Raw genomic sequence first — 9,527 nt, 5'->3', positions numbered from 1 at the left:
TTCCCAATTCTATTGTTTCTTATATGGTATCAAAGCTCTCTAGAAACTTCCATTTCTAGGGTTTGACAGATTTGGGAATTTTCTTTTCTCATCCACCATTATTGTTTCTCTTCAAGCTTTCTCAAGCCTTCTCAAAATCTTTTCAAGCTCTTCACTTTCCTTTAATGGCTATCACAACTGCAGCTAACACTTCCACCCACTAAATCTTCATCTTCTTCGCAAGATTCATACAATCTCAATGATCCTTTGTTTTTACATCCTGGAGAAAATCCAGGGGCTGTTCTTACTTCTCAACCTTTAATTGGGGAAGAGAATTATTTTGCTTGGGCAAGATCAGTGAGGAAGTCTTTGATTGGCAAAAATAAGCTTGGTTTTATAGATAGTTCTATAACCATTTCTTCTCCATTGGTGAATTCACCAACAGCTATTCAAGCTTGGATTCGTGCTGACAATATAGTTGGTACTTAGATCATCAATTCAATTTCACCAAACCTTCAAGGTAGTATCATCTACAGAGATACTGCATTTGAGATTTGGACTGATCTTTGAGACATATTCGGAAATGGCACTAAGGTTTTCAATATCCAAAAGCAAATTGCTAAGATTCATCAGGGAGAACAATCACTCACTGATTACTTCACTCAACTTAAAGTCTTGTGGGATCAGCTTCAGAATCTTAGCCCATTTCCTCAATGCACTTGTGGTAAGTGTGTGTGTAATATCAATCAGAGGTTGAAGGATCTTCAAGCCAAAGAAGCCACAATGAAGTTTCTCATGGAAGTCAATGATGTGTTTTCTCAAGTCAGAACACAAATCTTGCTCATGGATCCATTGCCTTCTGTCAATAATGCTCATTTTTTGTTCATCCAAGAGGAAATGCAAAGGCTTGTCACCAATTCTGTTAGGGTTGAATCTACTGTTTTAGTTACCAAGAGCTCAGGCAACAATCCTAAAGGGAAGGAAAGACCTTTATGCACTCATTGTGGGAAATTGGGCCACACTATGGATAAATGTTACAAACTCCATGGTTTTCCACCAGGTTACAAATTCAAGAACAAGAATATAATGGCTCATCAAGTTTCAACTGTTGCAAACCAGTTCCAAGGTCATCACTTGGCTCCAAATGCTGATGATAATCTTGTTGTCACTGCTCAAGCACCTGCATTTACACCTGATCAGTACCAACAACTTCTGTCTTTGATTGGAGTTCACTAGGCATCAACAATTCAAGAACCTCACATGGTTAATGCTGTTTCTTTGCCATCCAATGCAATTGCAGGTACTGTTTCTTGCTCACCACATTCAGTCTTTTCTAATTTCTACTAAGGTTGTGAATAGAAAGGCTTTTGGTGTTGAAACTTGGGTTATAAACACTGGTGCTATAGATCACATAGTTTGTTCAATGCATTTATTGAATTCTTTTACTGCAATTTCACACACTGTGGTTGAATTGCCTAATGGGGAGGCTACTCTTGTGACTTATGTTGGTACCATTAAGCTTGCCTCACATATTACCCTAACAAATGTCCTTTGTGGGCCTTCTTTTTCATTCAACTTGATATCTGTTAGTGCCTTAACTCATTCTCAGCCCTTTTGTCTTGTGTTTCTTTCCAATTATTGCTTTATACAGGACCTTACCTACTGGAACACGATTGGAATGGGCCAAATGCATGATGGACTTTATCTATTACAAGGATCTAATCTTTCTAAAGCTTCCAAGTCTCTTGATGATTTTCTTCTCAGGCATAAGTTCAGCTCCTTTATTGCCTTTTCTTCTTCTATTTCTCATGTCATCTACAATGGCAAAATTGATTGTTTTATTTTACAATATGGTACATACTCAATTTCAAACTACCATTAAGTCCATCAGAACTGATAATGCTTTAGAGTTTAATATGATTGATTTTTACAATTCTAAGGACATTATTCATCAACAAAGCTGTGTTTACACTCCACAACAAAATTCAGTTGTGAAGAGGAAACATCAACATATTTTGGCTACAGCTAGGGCCTTACAAATTCAGTCCAATATCCCTCTTGTTTTCTGGGGTGATTGTGTCCTCACAGCTGTCTATTTGATCAATAAACTTCCTACCCCTTTCCTACAACATAAGTCCATAAACTAAGGCAATTTATGGCTAAAACAAGAAAACCACAACTTGAGGCAGCACTTAAGGTTCTACAATACTTGAAGAATGAACATGGTAAATGCATTTTCTTCTCAGCAAGTTCAAAGCTACATATGAAGGGTTTCACTAATTTTGACTAGGCTTCATGTCTAGATACCAGAAGGTCTGTTACTGGATATTGTATTCATTGGGGATTCACTAGTTTCATGGAAATCAAAGAAACAGTCCATTGTTTATAGATCCTCAGCAAAAGCAAAGTATATGGCAATGGCTATTTCAACTTGTGAAATTGTTTGGATTCTCTATTTGTTAAAGGATCTTCAAGTTGATCACAATAGAGAAGCATTGCTGTTTTGTGACAGCCAAATAGCTCTTCACATAGATTCTAATCCTGTTTTCCATGAACGAATGAAGCATATAGAAATTGACTATCATGTTGTGAGGAATAAGGTGTTGGAGAGAGTTATCAAGCTTATTCATGTTAGAACTCAGTCCCAATTAGTAGATTTGCTCACTAAAGCTCTAAGTCACAAACAGTTTTCAGAGCTTCTATCCAAGATGGGACTTATCAACATTTATCAACCTACAGTCCATCTTGAGGGGGAGTATCAAGATCAAGGCAGTTTGTGTGAGCAATTAGAGTAGAGGAAGCAAGACTCAACATATGTAGCTGAAGTTCAAGAAGCAATATCTGAAGCACTTGTAGTTTAGTAGATGCATTTGTACCATAGATAATACGACTTTTAGTTTAGGATAGTTTTCATTTTCTGTCATTAGTGTTTACACATGAGTGGGTTCGTTAGTCACATGTGAGAGTGGTTGTTATTTTGTTAGTTTAGTTTGTTAGCTTTGTTTTACTCCTTGGTTGAACCCGATGTTGTATATAAAGGCACAAGCTAAATTAATTCAATACAATTCAGTTTTTTCCAATTCTATTGTTTCTCATAAAGTCTACCCATGATACAGTTTGAACTTGTATATTTCAACCACAATTACAGATTCATAAAAAGTTTTATTATCATGAAATTCACCAACCTTAAACCTCACACATATAATTTTGTGCAATGACAATGTAATTTTGTTCTTGTTTGCCACTTTGACCTTTGCCGTTTTTCATAGCATGTTGTCGGCAAGGGTGATTGTACTTGTTGTTGATGGGGGTCCAATGTCATTGGGTTCTCTCCTGGATCTATAGAAGGAAACTACGAGCAAAATTTGGATTACCAGCTGAGCCTTGTGGTGATTGTTGTGTACATTTTTGTTATGAATCGTGTGCCCTTTGCCAGGAGCATGCTGAGCTCAAAAACAGAGGCATGGATCCATCCAAAGGTTTACACTAACCTAAGTTAAATTATTATGATTAATGTTAGTGGAATACTATAAATTTCACCAGAATATTGCAAACAAAACTATTTCTACACCCAATTTCAAAATTTATTGAATTATGTGAGAGTGAGTGGTCAACAAAAAATGGTGAATTCATATCAGTATTAGGTAGAAAATATCTGCCACTTACAATCGCATAATTTAGCAAGTTATTATAAAATTGGGTAAGTACTTGAGTGTATGCCAAGATTTAACCTAAATTTTTTAACTTAAGAGTTACAAATTTCTTAAAAACTTTTAAACATAAAATAAATAAATAATTATGATTATGATTATGAATTTTTTTATTATGATTTATGAATTTTTTTATTATTATGTTGTTGTATTGTTAATCATATTCATATTCATTATCATATCGATTTATATTATTTTATAACAAAATTGATAATATATTTAGTATATATTTAGTTGTTTATTATTATTATTATTATTATTATTAGGAAAATGTTAACAGACACTTCCATTTAAGGATGATTTATTGTAGGGTCCTTCTAATAAAAAAATTGGTATAAATTAATTAAATGATTAAAAATAATACTAAAATAACAAGTGAAATTCAAAAAATTGGCTTTATTGACTCTACAACCTATTGTAAGATTGACTTTATTGATATAAAGTTGTAAAGTTGTTTCTTATTATTATTATTATTAATAGTTGTAAAGTTGTTTCTTAACGTTGCTTCTTCTTCCCATCTATCCGTCTTCACCATCTGGCCGGTTTTTCCTCTAATCATAAGCCAATTTGGCTATGCTCTGATGATGTGCATAGCCGTTTCTACCGACCTCAGAGACCTTTCCGATTCGAAGAGATGTGGATTAAAGATGAAGGATGTGAAGGGGTGGTTAATGCAACCTGGGATGTATCTGTGGAAGCTGCCCCGATGTTGAAGGTTTTGCACAAAGTAAATAATTGCCAATCTCATTTGAAATCCTAGAACAAGAATATTTTCGGTAACATCAGAGGCACTCTAGTTCAGAAAAGGAAATTATTGGCAAAGGCAGAGCTTGTGGCTGTATCTGGGCAGAATATTGGGCAAGTAAAAGTTCTCAAAGAAGAAATTAATAAATTGTTAGACTTAGAAGAGTGTATGTGGAGTCAGAGAGCAAAAACGGACTGGCTGCGATATGGTGATCGGAACTCTAAATACTTTCACTGTCGTGCTTCTGATAGAAACAAAAGAAACTTTATCTCGAGTCTTGAAGATGACCTTGGCTCATGGGTGGAAGAGGAGGATAGGATCGGTGAGTTATTGAATGACTTTTACTCCTCTTTATTCTCATCTTCTAATCCAACGGAATTTGATGTTGTCCTTCATGGTGTAGAACCTCGGGTTACTCGGGAAATGAATGAATCTCTGACCCGGCCTTTTGTAGCCTCTGAAGTCCAGACGGCCCTTGCCCAAATGAAAGCTAACACATCTCCCGGGTCGGACGGATTTCCCCCCCTGTTTTACAAACAATATTGGCCAAAAATTGGAGCGAAGGTTTCAGATGCAGTTATTGGGGTTCTTAATATAGGTATTCTCCCTCATGAGCTTAACCATACTTTCCTGACTCTAATCCCTAAGATAAAAAGTCCAAGGAGGGTTAGTGATTTTAGGCCAATTAGTTTGACTAATGTGCTTTATAAACTAATTGCAAAGGTTCTTGCTAACCGTCTGAAAAAGTTTCTTCCTCAGTTGATTTCAGAAACCCAGAGTGCTTTTGTGCCTGGTCGCCTAATAACTGATAACATTTTGATTGCTCATGAAACTCTTCACTATATGAAGTCCAAGCGAAAGGGGAAGGTGGGATTGATGACCTTAAAGCTCGATATGAGCAAAGCATACAACCGTGTCGAATGGTCTTTCCGGCACAAAATCATGGCAACAATGGGCTTCAGTCAAAGATGGATTTCTCTAATATCCATGTGCATTAGATCAGTCACCTACTCCATCCTCCTAAATGGGTAGCCACATGGTCTCATTTCTCCACAAAAAGGTCTTCATCAAGGTGACCCACTGTCACCATATCTGTTCTTACTTATCATTGAAGGGCTGCACAGGCTTCTTAAGAGAGCTGAATTAGGTGGCAGCCTGAGAGGGGTGTCTCTTTGTTCAGCTGGTCCCCGCATTTCTCATTTACTCTTTGCCGACGATAGCCTAATCTTTTGTAGAGCCTCCATGTTAGATTGCCAAACAATCCAATCTATCCTTCAGATTTATGAAAATGCATCGGGCCAAAATATCAACCGAGGTAAGACAAATTTGTTGTTTAGTACTAATACTCCTGCCCAAACTAAAGAAGATATTAAAAATCTCTTGGCTATACCAGTTATCCAAAGGTTTGAACAATACTTGGGTCTCCCCGCCTTCGTTGGTCGAGCAAAAAAACGGTCTTTCAGTTTAATAAAGGAGAGGATTTGGAAAAAATTAAAGGGGTGGAAGGAAAAGCCATTATCTCAAGCCGGGAGAGAAATTCTTATTAAGGCGATGGTTCAGGCAATCCCCACCTATACCATGTCGTGCTTCAAACTTCCAAAAGGGCTTATTAATGAAATTGAAGACTTGATCAGGAAATTTTGGTGGGGTTACCGTGGGGAGTAGAAGCGTATCCATTGGGTAAGTTGGGAGAAGCTATGTCTTCCTAAAAGTGAAGGAGGGATGGGTTTTAGAGAGCTCAGCTGCTTCAATGACTCGCTCCTTGCCAAGCAAGTGTGGAGGTTAAAGAACAACGAGGCTTCTCTATTTTACAGCGTGTTTAAGGCTAAATTTTTTCCATCTCGCTCTATAATTGAGGCTAATTGTTCAAGTAAGGGATCGTTCGCATGGAAAAGCATAATTCAAGCTTCTCGGGTAGTTGAGTTGGGCTCGGTTTGGCAAGTGGGCAATGGGAAGTCAATCAAGATAAGAGGTGATAAGTGGTTACCTCGCCCTCACAGTAGTTGTATTGTCTCACCAGTATCAATTCTCAGTTCGGACTCTATGGTGAATGCCTTGATCGATGTTGATTCCCACTCATGGAACTCGGAACTAATTCAGCGTGAGTTCCTATCTCATGAAGCTAGAATTATTTTGGGTATCCCTTGGAGCATCCATAACTCCCCAGATAGGCAGGTTTGGTTTCCTTCCAACCAAGGTGTTTATACCACTCGAAGTGCTTATAGATTATTATCTTCATCGAATAGAGGGTCTCTCCCTAATTGCTCTGACCCCAGCAATCATAAACACATGTGGAACGGCATTTGGTCTTTACAGGTTCCTCAGAAAATCAAACACCTGTTGTGGAAGGCAGCAAACAATGCTATTCCTACGTTATTCAATCTCTGGAAAAGGAAGGTGGTCAATGTTGTGGTCTGTCCTAGTTGTGACTCTGACTGTGAAGATACTATTCACGCCCTTTGGAGCTGCCCTGTTCTTAGGCCGATTTGGGAGGTAGAAGAGTCAACAAGAAAATTTTTGAAATATAAATTTTCTTCCTTTGCGGACTTGCTGGATTTGTCTTTTAGGTTTAAAGAAGAAACGGATATGAATCTCCTTGCTGTGCTGTTTTAGTCGATCTGGGAAAAGAGAAATACAAACCGAGAGAAGGGTTGTGGGTCAAGCTTTCATGACTTACGGTCAAAGGCTGTGCGTTTTCTACAGGATTTTACAAATGCCCAAATCACTACTTGTCAACAGCAAGCTTTTTTTCCAGCCCAAAGGGTCAGGTGGATCCCGCCAATCTCTCCTCATTACAAAGTGAACTACGATGGGGCTATCTTCAACGAATTAGGTGCTGCTGGTCTGGGTGTAATAATTCGGGACTCTGTTGGTAGTGTGATCGGTGCTCTTGCTGAACGAATCTCTCTCCCTTCCTCAGTCGCTACGGTGGAAGCTTTGGCATGCAGGCGAGCTGTTCAGTTCGCTTTGGAACTAAGTGTTTTTGATGCTATCATTGAAGGAGATGCCAAGATTGTTACTAAAGCTCTGCGTGAGGAAGTTTCAAACCATCCGGACTTTGGTTTGGTAATTAATGATTCCCTAAGGCTAGCTAGTGCTTTTCGCTTTTGTAATTTCACGCATGTAAAATGACTGGGTAATACAGTCGCCCATTTACTGGCCAGAAGTTCCAAGTCTGGTAACGAGCTCCAGGTGTGGATGGAATCCGTACCTGATGACATAGTCCTTTTGTATTCCGTGATGCATTGTAATCTTTTCTTTTAATCTAGTAGGCCTCCGAGTCTGGTTTCTCAAAAAAAAAAAAAAAAAAAGGTTGGATTGGCCCACCAGAAGTTGAATCCATGATTAGATGAACTCACTGAAGCTTCATTTGATTCTTGGGTTTTGTTTTTGATAAATAAAAATATAATTAATTATAGAGAGGGCCCCCAACCAGGTTTCGAACTGGTGACTTCTTGATCTGCAGTCAAATGCTCAACCACTGAGCTATGGACCCTACCGTTATTCTTTTTTTTTTTTTTTTTCCTTTTAATATTATGTTTTTTAAATTCAAAGTGTCTATGTAAATTATTATGTTTTTTTTTCCTTTTTGAATTGAGAGTTTAGTTTACCATTATGAAAGAAGAATTTGATGGTTTATAGGAATATTAGTGTTAAGATTTTGTATTAGTGGTGGTGGTGGTTGTTGTTTGTTGTAGTAAATATATTATTTTATTATGTGGTTTATATTATTTTATTATGTTGAATGCTAAAATAAAACCACTGATGTTGGGTGTTTTGTAAAGTAATGTGGTAAAATAGATAAAGTAGCTTTTGTGATGTTAAATTGCTAAATTTTTGCCTCCACCAATATGAATGCTCTTATAACAAAGAAAAAAAAAATGAATGGGGTGGGTACCATGAAGCCCCAATGGTGGGGAGTAGGATCCTCTCATTTTCAAGTGTAAAAACAAATAATAAGGAAAATCAAAAAGCATGGACAAAAGCTAAAATTTGAAAATTAAAGACATAAATTTAAAAGGGCGAATAAAAACTAAAATGCAAGTGAAAGCTTGAAAATGTATTGAAAACACAAAAGCTGTTTAGACCCTTAAATTAAAGTTACGGCTCGATTGATTTTACTCTAACTTATACTAAGTGCGAAATAGAGTAAATGCGAGTGGATAAACACATAAACTACTCTAACCCATATTCATTATAATACAGCAGTAAACTGAAAGGTAAAAGAGTAAGGAATAAGAATGCAAACACAAGATAACACGCCGATGTGTTATCGAAAAGGAAACCGAAAAACTCAGCAAAAAACCTCTCTGCCACCCTCCAAGCAATAATCGATCCACTAGACAATCAATTGGGACACATGAATAGCAAGAGACCCTCCAAACCTAATCTACACAATGCACTTAAGCCCTCCAAGCTCCTACTCCAACAAAACTTCTCGGAACCGTGTCTTGTCTAACTTTCCGGATCCCACAATACACCCAATTGCATCCGCCAAAGCCTGGCTTCTTCCAATGCTTCCCAGCAGCACCAAAACCTCACTTGACACTTTGAAACTATCTAAAATTAAAAAAAAAAAACAAAAAAAAAACAAAAAAAAAAAAACAAACAAATAAATAAATAAAAACAAAAACAAAAGTATGTATAATTTTGTTTTTTTTTGGTAAATATGAAATTTGATCATTATGGTAGTTATTAATAGATATTTATTATGATTGTGATCGTATATATGGAACAATATATTCTTGTATTATATTAGACACTTATTATAATTGTGCTTATATATGAAATTATATATTCTACTATGATTCTAATATAGGATTTAAGTATAAAGTATAGTTTAAATTCAATTACAAATATAAACATTAGATTAATAATGTGTAAAATTATAAAAATTCAAAAGCTTATAGCACAAAACTTAAACCTTTGTTTTAGGGAATAACTATATATATTTAGAAAACTTAACTATTTTTCATATAATTATAGAAATCCGTCAAAAGTGCCCCCAACATCTAATTGAAACTTATATTATGTGTGTGTGTTTTTTTTAATAATATTATTATTTATACAAAAAAAAAAAAAAAAAAAAAGTG

The sequence above is a fragment of the Quercus robur genome, chromosome 6 (genome assembly GCF_932294415.1).
Source record: "Quercus robur chromosome 6, dhQueRobu3.1, whole genome shotgun sequence".
Lineage (NCBI taxonomy): Eukaryota > Viridiplantae > Streptophyta > Magnoliopsida > Fagales > Fagaceae > Quercus > Quercus robur.
Note: the sequence above shows the minus strand (reverse complement) of the source record.